This window comes from Ambystoma mexicanum, chromosome 6q (genome assembly GCF_040938575.1).
Source record: "Ambystoma mexicanum isolate Mex_15411 chromosome 6q, UKY_AmexF1_1, whole genome shotgun sequence".
In the NCBI taxonomy this organism is placed as follows: Eukaryota; Metazoa; Chordata; class Amphibia; order Caudata; family Ambystomatidae; genus Ambystoma; species Ambystoma mexicanum.
Window position 1 is genome coordinate 1,632,330,415 of NC_090937.1, and position 13,401 is coordinate 1,632,343,815.

At 49.3% G+C, this 13,401-nt stretch overlaps 6 non-coding genes across 6 annotated transcripts; all 6 read left to right on the top strand.

Annotated features, from left to right (window-relative positions):
* The first annotated feature begins 382 nt into the window (after positions 1 to 382).
* On the top strand, positions 383 to 454 carry TRNAG-UCC (transfer RNA glycine (anticodon UCC)). The gene has a single exon. It is a non-coding gene; the product is annotated as a tRNA-Gly (tRNA).
* A 5,416-nt stretch (positions 455 to 5,870) lies between these two features.
* On the top strand, positions 5,871 to 5,942 carry TRNAM-CAU (transfer RNA methionine (anticodon CAU)). Its single transcript has one exon. It is a non-coding gene; the product is annotated as a tRNA-Met (tRNA).
* A 331-nt stretch (positions 5,943 to 6,273) lies between these two features.
* On the top strand, positions 6,274 to 6,345 carry TRNAG-UCC (transfer RNA glycine (anticodon UCC)). The gene has a single exon. It is a non-coding gene; the product is annotated as a tRNA-Gly (tRNA).
* A 1,185-nt stretch (positions 6,346 to 7,530) lies between these two features.
* On the top strand, positions 7,531 to 7,602 carry TRNAG-UCC (transfer RNA glycine (anticodon UCC)). Its single transcript has one exon. It is a non-coding gene; the product is annotated as a tRNA-Gly (tRNA).
* A 2,249-nt stretch (positions 7,603 to 9,851) lies between these two features.
* On the top strand, positions 9,852 to 9,923 carry TRNAG-UCC (transfer RNA glycine (anticodon UCC)). The gene has a single exon. It is a non-coding gene; the product is annotated as a tRNA-Gly (tRNA).
* A 782-nt stretch (positions 9,924 to 10,705) lies between these two features.
* TRNAM-CAU (transfer RNA methionine (anticodon CAU)) lies at positions 10,706 to 10,777 on the top strand. The gene has a single exon. It is a non-coding gene; the product is annotated as a tRNA-Met (tRNA).
* The last annotated feature ends 2,624 nt before the right edge of the window (positions 10,778 to 13,401 follow it).

The window sequence follows — 13,401 nt, forward strand, 5'->3', positions numbered from 1 at the left end:
GTAAAAGCCCAGAAAATCTCTTGTTCTCCAACCAGCAGAGTGGCGCAGCTAAGTTTTTTCAAATTATGTTTTTGTGTCATGGCATTAGGGCACAAAGAGCTGTAAGTGCCTGGATGCAATGTCATTCCTTGAACTTGCTGCCTCGTTCCACTCTTGCGCTAAATAGGAGAGGGTCCCAGCCCAGCCAACAAAATGTACTGTTCAATCAAACCAAACTTAAAACCAAGCTCCTTTTTTAAGGGGTCCCGGGGAAATGTTGGGCTGACCGGCAAGACCTCATGATGCGAACTGCTTCTGCGTCAATCGCAAGCTTTTTTCATTCCCAGCCAATGACTTATTCTTATTTCTAAGGGGCGCTCCATCAGATAGCCCAGACAGGGAGGCGTTGGTGGTATAGTGGTGAGCATAGCTGCCTTCCAAGCAGTTGACCCGGGTTCGATTCCCGGCCAACGCAGATCAAATCTTTAAATTGTTCAAAATGCATTTTTTGGAAATCAGACTCATGCTGAAAGCAAAGCTGACACACTTTTCGTGAAAATCAAAACCCCATCCAGGAAAGGTTCTTGCATCCTAGTTTCTGCAACTGTCTATCGGTGAGGGGATTGAAGCGAGCAGGGCTCCTGGCCCCTCCCCGACAAAATGCAATGTCATTCCTTGAACTTGCTGCCTCGTTCCACTCTTGCGCTAAATAGGAGAGGGTCCCAGCCCAGCCAACAAAATGTACTGTTCAATCAAACCAAACTTAAAACCAAGCTCCTTTTTTAAGGGGTCCCGGGGAAATGTTGGGCTGACCGGCAAGACCTCATGATGCGAACTGCTTCTGCGTCAAACGCAAGCTTTTTTCATTCCCAGCCAATGACTTATTCTTATTCTTATTCTTATTCTAGAGAAATGAGGCCTGTCTGCAAAAGGCCATGGGATGGGAGTGCGTGGTTACAGGTTGTTTGGCTTTGTAAGGCCTACTGCCCGCTTCACTCGAAACTGGGTCTAGGGTTGTCTGTTTGTTGGCTGTAAAAGCCCAGAAAAGCTCTTGTTCTCCAACCAGCAGAGTGGCGCAGAGGAAGCGTGCTGGACCCATAGCCCAGAGGTCGATGGATCGAAACCATCCTCTGCTAAGTTTTTTCAAATTATGTTTTTGTGTCATGGCATTAGGGCACAAAGAGCTGTAAGTGCCTGGATGCAATGTCATTCCTTGAACTTGCTGCCTCGTTCCACTCTTGCGCTAAATAGGAGAGGGTCCCAGCCCAGCCAACAAAATGTACTGTTCAATCAAACCAAACTTAAAACCAAGCTCCTTTTTTAAGGGGTCCCGGGGAAATGTTGGGCTGACCGGCAAGACCTCATGATGCGAACTGCTTCTGGGTCAAATGCAAGCTTTTTTCATTCCCAGCCAATGACTTATTCTTATTTCTGAGGGGCGCTCCATCACATAGCCCAGACAGGCAGGCGTTGGTGGTATAGTGGTGAGCATAGCTGTCTTCCAAGCAGTTAACCCGGGTTCGATTCCCAGCCAACGCAGATCAAATCTTTAAATTGTTCAAAATGCATTTTTGGGAAATCAGACTCATGCTGAAAGCAAAGCTGACACACTTTTCGCGAAAATCAAAACCCCATCCAGGAAAGGTTCTTGCATCCTAGTTTCTGCAACTGTCTATCGGTGAGGGGATTGAAGCGAGCAGGGCTCCTGGCCCCTCCCCGACAAAGCCCTGACGAAGGCCTGACAAAGGCCTATTCGCCTTGCCCTGACGGTCAAAGGTCCCAGCAGGCCACCGAGCACAGCACCTCAGCCTATTAGAGTGAGGTTTCAGGATCTCTCTCATCCTGTAAACCAACATACTGAGGAAGGTGAAACGTGTGGCTGCGCTCCTCACATGCTGAAGCAGCAGCAGCCCTTTCCCTGAAGCAAAGTTCCTTCATTCCTCACTCCCATAACCCTTAGCAGGGGATTTATGGTAATTGAGTTGAGTTTCCAAACTGGCCCTTCCTTCCTTCCTTCCCATATCTGCCAGCTCGAGAAGGCTTGTTTTGTTGCACCTGGGAAGTAAAGTATCTATTTGCGAGAGAGAGAGAATGAGAGAGAGAGACAGAGAGAGAGAGACAGAGAGAGAAGGGGAAGGGGTGTTGGCAGTTAGGGTGTGAGCTAGAGAAATGAGGCCTGTCTGCAAAAGGCCATGGGATGGGAGTGCGTGGTTGCAGGTTGTTTGGCTTTGTAAGGCCTACTGCCCGCTTCACTCGAAACTGGGTCTAGGGTTGTCTGTTTGTAGGCTGTAAAAGCCCAGAAAAGCTCTTGTTCTCCAACCAGCAGAGTGGCGTAGCGGAAGCGTGCTGGTCCCATAACCCAGAGGTCGATGGATCGAAACCATCCTCTGCTAACTTTTTTCAAATTATGTTTTTGTGTCATGGCATTAGGGCACAAAGAGCTGTAAGTGCCTGGATGCAATGTCATTCCTTGAACTTGCTGCCTCGTTCCACTCTTGCGCTAAATAGGAGAGGGTCCCAGCCCAGCCAACAAAATGTACTGTTCAATCAAACCAAACTTAAAACCAAGCTCCTTTTTTAAGGGGTCCCGGGGAAATGTTGGGCTGACCGGCAAGACCTCATGATGCGAACTGCTTCTGCGTCAAACGCAAGCTTTTTTCATTCCCAGCCAATGACTTATTCTTATTTCTAAGGGACGCTCCATCAGATAGCCCAGACAGGCAGGCGTTGGTGGTATAGTGGTGAGCATAGCTGCCTTCCAAGCAGTTGACCCGGGTTTGATTCCCGGCCAACGCAGATTAAATTGTTCAAAATGCATTTTTTGGAAATCAGACTCATGCTGAAAGCAAAGCTGACACACTTTTCGTGAAAATCAAAACCCCATCCAGGAAAGGTTCTTGCATCCTAGTTTCTGCAACTGTCTATCGGTGAGGGGATTGAAGCGAGCAGGGCTCCTGGCCCCTCCCCGACAAAGCCCTGACGAAGGCCTGACAAAGGCCTATTCGCCTTGCCCTGACGGGCAACGGTCCCAGCAGGCCACCGAGCACAGCACCTCAGCCTATTAGAGTGAGGTTTCAGGATCTCTCTCATCCTGTAAACCAACATACTGAGGAAGGTGAAACGTGTGGCTGCGCTCCTCACATGCTGAAGCAGCAGCAGCCCTTTCCCTGAAGCAAAGTTCCTTCATTCCTCACTCCCATAACCCTTAGCAGGGGATTTATGGTAATTGAGTTGAGTTTCCAAACTGGCCCTTCCTTCCTTCCTTCCCATATCTGCCAGCTCGAGAAGGCTTGTTTTGTTGCACCTGGGAAGTAAAGTATCTATTTGCGAGAGAGAGAGAATGAGAGAGAGAGACAGAGAGAGAGAGACAGAGAGAGAAGGGGAAGGGGTGTTGGCAGTTAGGGTGTGAGCTAGAGAAATGAGGCCTGTCTGCAAAAGGCCATGGGATGGGAGTGCGTGGTTGCAGGTTGTTTGGCTTTGTAAGGCCTACTGCCCGCTTCACTCGAAACTGGGTCTAGGGTTGTCGGTTTGTAGGCTGTAAAAGCCCAGAAAATCTCTTGTTCTCCAACCAGCAGAGTGGCGCAGCGGAAGCGTGCTGGGCCCATAACCCAGCGGTCGATGGATCGAAACCATCCTCTGGTAAGTTTTTTCAAATTATGTTTTTGTGTCATGGCATTAGGGCACAAAGAGCTGTAAGTGCCTGGATGCAATGTCATTCCTTGAACTTGCTGCCTCGTTCCACTCTTGCGCTAAATAGGAGAGGGTCCCAGCCCAGCCAACAAAATGTACTGTTCAATCAAACCAAACTTAAAACCAAGCTCCTTTTTTAAGGAGTCCCGGGGAAATGTTGGGCTGACCGGCAAGACCTCATGATGCGAACTGCTTCTGCGTCAAACGCAAGCTTTTTTCATTCCCAGCCAATGACTTATTCTTATTTCTAAGGGACGCTCCATCAGATAGCCCAGACAGGCAGGCGTTGGTGGTATAGTGGTGAGCATAGCTGCCTTCCAAGCAGTTGACCCGGGTTTGATTCCCGGCCAACGCAGATCAAATCTTTAAATTGTTCAAAATGCATTTTTTGGAAATCAGACTCATGCTGAAAGCAAAGCTGACACACTTTTCGTGAAAATCAAAACCCCATCCAGGAAAGGTTCTTGCATCCTAGTTTCTGCAACTGTCTATCGGTGAGGGGATTGAAGCGAGCAGGGCTCCTGGCCCCTCCCCGACAAAGCCCTGACGAAGGCCTGACAAAGGCCTATTCGCCTTGCCCTGACGGGCAAAGGTCCCAGCAGGCCACCGAGCACAGCACCTCAGCCTATTAGAGTGAGGTTTCAGGATCTCTCTCATCCTGTAAACCAACATACTGAGGAAGGTGAAACGTGTGGCTGCGCTCCTCACATGCTGAAGCAGCAGCAGCCCTTTCCCTGAAGCAAAGTTCCTTCATTCCTCACTCCCATAACCCTTAGCAGGGGATTTATGGTAATTGAGTTGAGTTTCCAAACTGGCCCTTCCTTCCTTCCTTCCCATATCTGCCAGCTCGAGAAGGCTTGTTTTGTTGCACCTGGGAAGTAAAGTATCTATTTGCGAGAGAGAGAGAATGAGAGAGAGAGACAGAGAGAGAGAGACAGAGAGAGAAGGGGAAGGGGTGTTGGCAGTTAGGGTGTGAGCTAGAGAAATGAGGCCTGTCTGCAAAAGGCCATGGGATGGGAGTGCGTGGTTGCAGGTTGTTTGGCTTTGTAAGGCCTACTGCCCGCTTCACTCGAAACTGGGTCTAGGGTTGTCGGTTTGTAGGCTGTAAAAGCCCAGAAAATCTCTTGTTTTCCAACCAGCAGAGTGGCGCAGCGGAAGCGTGCTGGGCCCATAACCCAGCGGTCGATGGATCGAAACCATTCTCTGCTAAGTTTTTTCAAATTATGTTTTTGTGTCATGGCATTAGGGCACAAAGAGCTGTAAGTGCCTGGATGCAATGTCATTCCTTGAACTTGCTGCCTCGTTCCACTCTTGCGCTAAATAGGAGAGGGTCCCAGCCCAGCCAACAAAATGTACTGTTCAATCAAACCAAACTTAAAACCAAGCTCCTTTTTTAAGGGGTCCCGGGGAAATGTTGGGCTGACCGGCAAGACCTCATGATGCGAACTGCTTCTGCGTCAAACGCAAGCTTTTTTCATTCCCAGCCAATGACTTATTCTTATTTCTAAGGGGCGCTCCATCAGATAGCCCAGACAGGCAGGCGTTGGTGGTATAGTGGTGAGCATAGCTGCCTTCCAAGCAGTTGACCCGGGTTTGATTCCCGGCCAACGCAGATCAAATCTTTAAATTGTTCAAAATGCATTTTTTGGAAATCAGACTCATGCTGAAAGCAAAGCTGACACACTTTTCGTGAAAATCAAAACCCCATCCAGGAAAGGTTCTTGCATCCTAGTTTCTGCAACTGTCTATCGGTGAGGGGATTGAAGCGAGCAGGGCTCCTGGCCCCTCCCCGACAAAATGCAATGTCATTCCTTGAACTTGCTGCCTCGTTCCACTCTTGCGCTAAATAGGAGAGGGTCCCAGCCCAGCCAACAAAATGTACTGTTCAATCAAACCAAACTTAAAACCAAGCTCCTTTTTTAAGGGGTCCCGGGGAAATGTTGGGCTGACCGGCAAGACCTCATGATGCGAACTGCTTCTGCGTCAAACGCAAGCTTTTTTCATTCCCAGCCAATGACTTATTCTTATTCTTATTCTTATTCTAGAGAAATGAGGCCTGTCTGCAAAAGGCCATGGGATGGGAGTGCGTGGTTACAGGTTGTTTGGCTTTGTAAGGCCTACTGCCCGCTTCACTCGAAACTGGGTCTAGGGTTGTCGGTTTGTAGGCTGTAAAAGCCCAGAAAAGCTCTTGTTCTCCAACCAGCAGAGTGGCGCAGCGGAAGCGTGCTGGGCCCATAACCCAGAGGTCGATGGATCGAAACCATCCTCTGCTAAGTTTTTTCAAATTATGTTTTTGTGTCATGGCATTAGGGCACAAAGAGCTGTAAGTGCCTGGATGCAATGTCATTCCTTGAACTTGCTGCCTCGTTCCACTCTTGCGCTAAATAGGAGAGGGTCCCAGCCCAGCCAACAAAATGTACTGTTCAATCAAACCAAACTTAAAACCAAGCTCCTTTTTTAAGGGGTCCCGGGGAAATGTTGGGCTGACCGGCAAGACCTCATGATGCGAACTGCTTCTGGGTCAAACGCAAGCTTTTTTCATTCCCAGCCAATGACTTATTCTTATTTCTGAGGGGCGCTCCATCACATAGCCCAGACAGGCAGGCGTTGGTGGTATAGTGGTGAGCATAGCTGCCTTCCAAGCAGTTGACCCGGGTTCGATTCCCGGCCAACGCAGATCAAATCTTTAAATTGTTCAAAATGCATTTTTGGGAAATCAGACTCATGCTGAAAGCAAAGCTGACACACTTTTCGCGAAAATCAAAACCCCATCCAGGAAAGGTTCTTGCATCCTAGTTTCTGCAACTGTCTATCGGTGAGGGGATTGAAGCGAGCAGGGCTCCTGGCCCCTCCCCGACAAAGCCCTGACGAAGGCCTGACAAAGGCCTATTCGCCTTGCCCTGACGGGCAAAGGTCCCAGCAGGCCACCGAGCACAGCACCTCAGCCTATTAGAGTGAGGTTTCAGGATCTCTCTCATCCTGTAAACCAACATACTGAGGAAGGTGAAACGTGTGGCTGCGCTCCTCACATGCTGAAGCAGCAGCAGCCCTTTCCCTGAAGCAAAGTTCCTTCATTCCTCCCCCCCATAACCCTTAGCAGGGGATTTATGGTAATTGAGTTGAGTTTCCAAACTGGCCCTTCCTTCCTTCCTTCACATATCTGCCAGCTCGAGAAGGCTTGTTTTGTTGCACCTGGGAAGTAAAGTATCTACTTGCGAGAGAGAGAGAATGAGAGAGAGAGACAGAGAGAGAGAGACAGAGAGAGAAGGGGAAGGGGTGTTGGCAGTTAGGGTGTGAGCTAGAGAAATGAGGCCTGTCTGCAAAAGGTCATGGGATGGGAGTGCGTGGTTGCAGTTTGTTTGGCTTTGTAAGGCCTACTGCCCGCTTCACTCGAAACTGGGTCTAGGGTTGTCGGTTTGTAGGCTGTAAAAGCCCAGAAAAGCTTTTGTTCTCCAACCAGCAGAGTGGCGCAGCGGAAGCATGCTGGGCCCATAACCCAGAGGTCGATGGATCGAAACCATCCTCTGCTAAGTTTTTTCAAATTATGTTTTTGTGTCATGGCATTAGGGCACAAAGAGCTGTAAGTGCCTGGATGCAATGTCATTCCTTGAACTTGCTGCCTCGTTCCACTCTTGCGCTAAATAGGAGAGGGTCCCAGCCCAACCAACAAAATGTACTGTTCAATCAAACCAAACCTAAAACCAAGCTCCTTTTTTAAGGGGTCCCGGGGAAATGTTGGGCTGACCGGCAAGACCTCATGATGCGAACTGCTTCTGGGTCAAACGCAAGCTTTTTTCATTCCCAGCCAATGACTTATTCTTATTTCTGAGGGGCGCTCCATCACATAGCCCAGACAGGCAGGCGTTGGTGGTATAGTGGTGAGCATAGCTGCCTTCCAAGCAGTTGACCCGGGTTCGATTCCCGGCCAACGCAGATCAAATCTTTAAATTGTTCAAAATGCATTTTTGGGAAATCAGACTCATGCTGAAAGCAAAGCTGACACACTTTTCGCGAAAATCAAAACCCCATCCAGGAAAGGTTCTTGCATCCTAGTTTCTGCAACTGTCTATCGGTGAGGGGATTGAAGCGAGCAGGGCTCCTGGCCCCTCCCCGACAAAGCCCTGACGAAGGCCTGACAAAGGCCTATTCGCCTTGCCCTGACGGGCAAAGGTCCCAGCAGGCCACCGAGCACAGCACCTCAGCCTATTAGAGTGAGGTTTCAGGATCTCTCTCATCCTGTAAACCAACATACTGAGGAAGGTGAAACGTGTGGCTGCGCTCCTCACATGCTGAAGCAGCAGCAGCCCTTTCCCTGAAGCAAAGTTCCTTCATTCCTCCCCCCCATAACCCTTAGCAGGGGATTTATGGTAATTGAGTTGAGTTTCCAAACTGGCCCTTCCTTCCTTCCTTCACATATCTGCCAGCTCGAGAAGGCTTGTTTTGTTGCACCTGGGAAGTAAAGTATCTACTTGCGAGAGAGAGAGAATGAGAGAGAGAGACAGAGAGAGAGAGACAGAGAGAGAAGGGGAAGGGGTGTTGGCAGTTAGGGTGTGAGCTAGAGAAATGAGGCCTGTCTGCAAAAGGCCATGGGATGGGAGTGCGTGGTTGCAGTTTGTTTGGCTTTGTAAGGCCTACTGCCCGCTTCACTCGAAACTGGGTCTAGGGTTGTCGGTTTGTAGGCTGTAAAAGCCCAGAAAAGCTTTTGTTCTCCAACCAGCAGAGTGGCGCAGCGGAAGCATGCTGGGCCCATAACCCAGAGGTCGATGGATCGAAACCATCCTCTGCTAAGTTTTTTCAAATTATGTTTTTGTGTCATGGCATTAGGGCACAAAGAGCTGTAAGTGCCTGGATGCAATGTCATTCCTTGAACTTGCTGCCTCGTTCCACTCTTGCGCTAAATAGGAGAGGGTCCCAGCCCAACCAACAAAATGTACTGTTCAATCAAACCAAACCTAAAACCAAGCTCCTTTTTTAAGGGGTCCCGGGGAAATGTTGGGCTGACCGGCAAGACCTCATGATGCGAACTGCTTCTGCGTCAAACGCAAGCTTTTTTCATTCCCAGCCAATGACTTATTCTTATTTCTAAGGGGCGCTTCATCAGATAGTCCAGACAGGCAGGCGTTGGTGGTATAGTGGTGAGCATAGCTGCCTTCCAAGCAGTTGACCCGGGTTCCATTCCCGGCCAACGCAGATCAAATCTTTAAATTGTTCAAAATGCATTTTTTGGAAATCAGACTCATGCTGAAAGCAAAGCTGACACACTTTTCGTGAAAATCAAAACCCCATCCAGGAAAGGTTCTTGCATCCTAGTTTCTGCAACTGTCTATCGGTGAGGGGATTGAAGCGAGCAGGGCTCCTGGCCCCTCCCCGACAAAATGCAATGTCATTCCTTGAACTTGCTGCCTCGTTCCACTCTTGCGCTAAATAGGAGAGGGTCCCAGCCCAGCCAACAAAATGTACTGTTCAATCAAACCAAACTTAAAACCAAGCTCCTTTTTTAAGGGGTCCCGGGGAAATGTTGGGCTGACCGGCAAGACCTCATGATGCGAACTGCTTCTGCGTCAAACGCAAGCTTTTTTCATTCCCAGCCAATGACTTATTCTTATTCTTATTCTTATTCTAGAGAAATGAGGCCTGTCTGCAAAAGGCCATGGGATGGGAGTGCGTGGTTACAGGTTGTTTGGCTTTGTAAGGCCTACTGCCCGCTTCACTCGAAACTGGGTCTAGGGTTGTCGGTTTGTAGGCTGTAAAAGCCCAGAAAAGCTCTTGTTCTCCAACCAGCAGAGTGGCGCAGCGGAAGCGTGCTTGGCCCATAACCCAGAGGTCGATGGATCGAAACCATCCTCTGCTAAGTTTTTTCAAATTATGTTTTTGTGTCATGGCATTAGGGCACAAAGAGCTGTAAGTGCCTGGATGCAATGTCATTCCTTGAACTTGCTGCCTCGTTCCACTCTTGCGCTAAATAGGAGAGGGTCCCAGCCCAGCCAACAAAATGTACTGTTCAATCAAACCAAACTTAAAACCAAGCTCCTTTTTTAAGGGGTCCCGGGGAAATGTTGGGCTGACCGGCAAGACCTCATGATGCGAACTGCTTCTTGGTCAAACGCAAGCTTTTTTCATTCCCAGCCAATGACTTATTCTTATTTCTGAGGGGCGCTCCATCACATAGCCCAGACAGGCAGGCGTTGGTGGTATAGTGGTGAGCATAGCTGCCTTCCAAGCAGTTGACCCGGGTTCGATTCCCGGCCAACGCAGATCAAATCTTTAAATTGTTCAAAATGCATTTTTGGGAAATCAGACTCATGCTGAAAGCAAAGCTGACACACTTTTCGCGAAAATCAAAACCCCATCCAGGAAAGGTTCTTGCATCCTAGTTTCTGCAACTGTCTATCGGTGAGGGGATTGAAGCGAGCAGGGCTCCTGGCCCCTCCCCGACAAAGCCCTGACGAAGGCCTGACAAAGGCCTATTCGCCTTGCCCTGACGGGCAAAGGTCCCAGCAGGCCACCGAGCACAGCACCTCAGCCTATTAGAGTGAGGTTTCAGGATCTCTCTCATCCTGTAAACCAACATACTGAGGAAGGTGAAACGTGTGGCTGCGCTCCTCACATGCTGAAGCAGCAGCAGCCCTTTCCCTGAAGCAAAGTTCCTTCATTCCTCCCCCCCATAACCCTTAGCAGGGGATTTATGGTAATTGAGTTGAGTTTCCAAACTGGCCCTTCCTTCCTTCCTTCACATATCTGCCAGCTCGAGAAGGCTTGTTTTGTTGCACCTGGGAAGTAAAGTATCTATTTGCGAGAGAGAGAGAATGAGAGAGAGAGACAGAGAGAGAGAGACAGAGAGAGAAGGGGAAGGGGTGTTGGCAGTTAGGGTGTGAGCTAGAGAAATGAGGCCTGTCTGCAAAAGGCCATGGGATGGGAGTGCGTGGTTGCAGTTTGTTTGGCTTTGTAAGGCCTACTGCCCGCTTCACTCGAAACTGGGTCTAGGGTTGTCGGTTTGTAGGCTGTAAAAGCCCAGAAAAGCTCTTGTTCTCCAACAAGCAGAGTGGCGCAGCGGAAGCGTGCTGGGCCCATAACCCAGAGGTCGATGGATCGAAACCATCCTCTGCTAAGTTTTTTCAAATTATGTTTTTGTGTCATGGCATTAGGGCACAAAGAGCTGTAAGTGCCTGGATGCAATGTCATTCCTTGAACTTGCTGCCTCGTTCCACTCTTGCGCTAAATAGGAGAGGGTCCCAGCCCAACCAACAAAATGTACTGTTCAATCAAACCAAACTTAAAACCAAGCTCCATTTTTAAGGGGTCCCGGGGAAATGTTGGGCTGACCGGCAAGACCTCATGATGCGAACTGCTTCTGCGTCAAACGCAAGCTTTTTTCATTCCCAGCCAATGACTTATTCTTATTTCTAAGGGGCGCTTCATCAGATAGTCCATACAGGCAGGCGTTGGTGGTATAGTGGTGAGCATAGCTGCCTTCCAAGCAGTTGACCCTCCAAGCAGTTGACCCGGGTTCGATTCTCGGCCAACACAGATCAAATCTTTAAATTGTTCAAAATGCATTTTTTGGAAATCAGACTCATGCTGAAAGCAAAGCTGACACGCTTTTCGCGAAAATCAAAACCCCATCCAGGAAAGGTTCTTGCATCCTAGTTTCTGCAACTGTCTATCGGTGAGGGGATTGAAGCGAGCAGGGCTCCTGGCCCCTCCCCGACAAAGCCCTGACGAAGGCCTGACAAAGGCCTATTCGCCTTGCCCTGACGGGCAAAGGTCCCAGCAGGCCACCGAGCACAGCACCTCAGCCTATTAGAGTGAGGTTTCAGGATCTCTCTCATCCTGTAAACCAACATACTGAGGAAGGTGAAACGTGTGGCTGCGCTCCTCACATGCTGAAGCAGCAGCAGCCCTTTCCCTGAAGCAAAGTTCCTTCATTCCTCCCTCCCATAACCCTTAGCAGGGGATTTATGGTAATTGAGTTGAGTTTCCAAACTGGCCCTTCCTTCCTTCCTTCCCATATCTGCCAGCTCGAGAAGGCTTGTTTTGTTGCACCTGGGAAGTAAAGTATCTATTTGCGAGAGAGAGAGAATGAGAGAGAGAGACAGAGAGAGAGAGACAGAGAGAGAAGGGGAAGGGGTGTTGGCAGTTAGGGTGTGAGCTAGAGAAATGAGGCCTGTCTGCAAAAGGCCATGGGATGGGAGTGCGTGGTTGCAGGTTGTTTGGCTTTGTAAGGCCTACTGCCCGCTTCACTCGAAACTGGGTCTAGGGTTGTCGGTTTGTAGGCTGTAAAAGCCCAGAAAAGCTCTTGTTCTCCAACCAGCAGAGTGGCGCAGCGGAAGCGTGCTGGGCCCATAACCCAGAGGTCGATGGATCCAAACCATCCTCTGCTAAGTTTTTTCAAATTATGTTTTTGTGTCATGGCATTAGGGCACAAAGAGCTGTAAGTGCCTGGATGCAATGTCATTCCTTGAACTTGCTGCCTCGTTCCACTCTTGCGCTAAATAGGAGAGGGTCCCAGCCCAGCCAACAAAATGTACTGTTCAATCAAACCAAACTTAAAACCAAGCTCCTTTTTTAAGGAGTCCCGGGGAAATGTTGGGCTGACCGGCAAGACCTCATGATGCGAACTGCTTCTGCGTCAAACGCAAGCTTTTTTCATTCCCAGCCAATGACTTATTCTTATTTCTAAGGGACGCTCCATCAGATAGCCCAGACAGGCAGGCGTTGGTGGTATAGTGGTGAGCATAGCTGCCTTCCAAGCAGATCAAATCTTTAAATTGTTCAAAATGCATTTTTTGGAAATCAGACTCATGCTGAAAGCAAAGCTGACACACTTTTCGTGAAAATCAAAACCCCATCCAGGAAAGGTTCTTGCATCCTAGTTTCTGCAACTGTCTATCGGTGAGGGGATTGAAGCGAGCAGGGCTCCTGGCCCCTCCCCGACAAAGCCCTGACGAAGGCCTGACAAAGGCCTATTCGCCTTGCCCTGACGGGCAAAGGTCCCAGCAGGCCACCGAGCACAGCACCTCAGCCTATTAGAGTGAGGTTTCAGGATCTCTCTCATCCTGTAAACCAACATACTGAGGAAGGTGAAACGTGTGGCTGCGCTCCTCACATGCTGAAGCAGCAGCAGCCCTTTCCCTGAAGCAAAGTTCCTTCATTCCTCACTCCCATAACCCTTAGCAGGGGATTTATGGTAATTGAGTTGAGTTTCTAAACTGGCCCTTCCTTCCTTCCTTCCCATATCTGCCAGCTCGAGAAGGCTTGTTTTGTTGCACCTGGGAAGTAAAGTATCTATTTGCGAGAGAGAGAGAATGAGAGAGAGAGACAGAGAGAGAGAGACAGAGAGAGAAGGGGAAGGGGTGTTGGCAGTTAGGGTGTGAGCTAGAGAAATGAGGCCTGTCTGCAAAAGGCCATGGGATGGGAGTGCGTGGTTGCAGGTTGTTTGGCTTTGTAAGGCCTACTGCCCGCTTCACTCGAAACTGGGTCTAGGGTTGTCGGTTTGTAGGCTGTAAAAGCCCAGAAAATCTCTTGTTCTCCAACCAGCAGAGTGGCGCAGCGGAAGCGTGCTGGGCCCATAACCCAGCGGTCGATGGATCGAAACCATCCTCTGCTAAGTTTTTTCAAATTATGTTTTTGTGTCATGGCATTAGGGCACAAAGAGCTGTAAGTGCCTGGATGCAATGTCATTCCTTGAACTTGCTGCCTCGTTCCACTCTTGCGCTAAATAGGAGAGGGTCC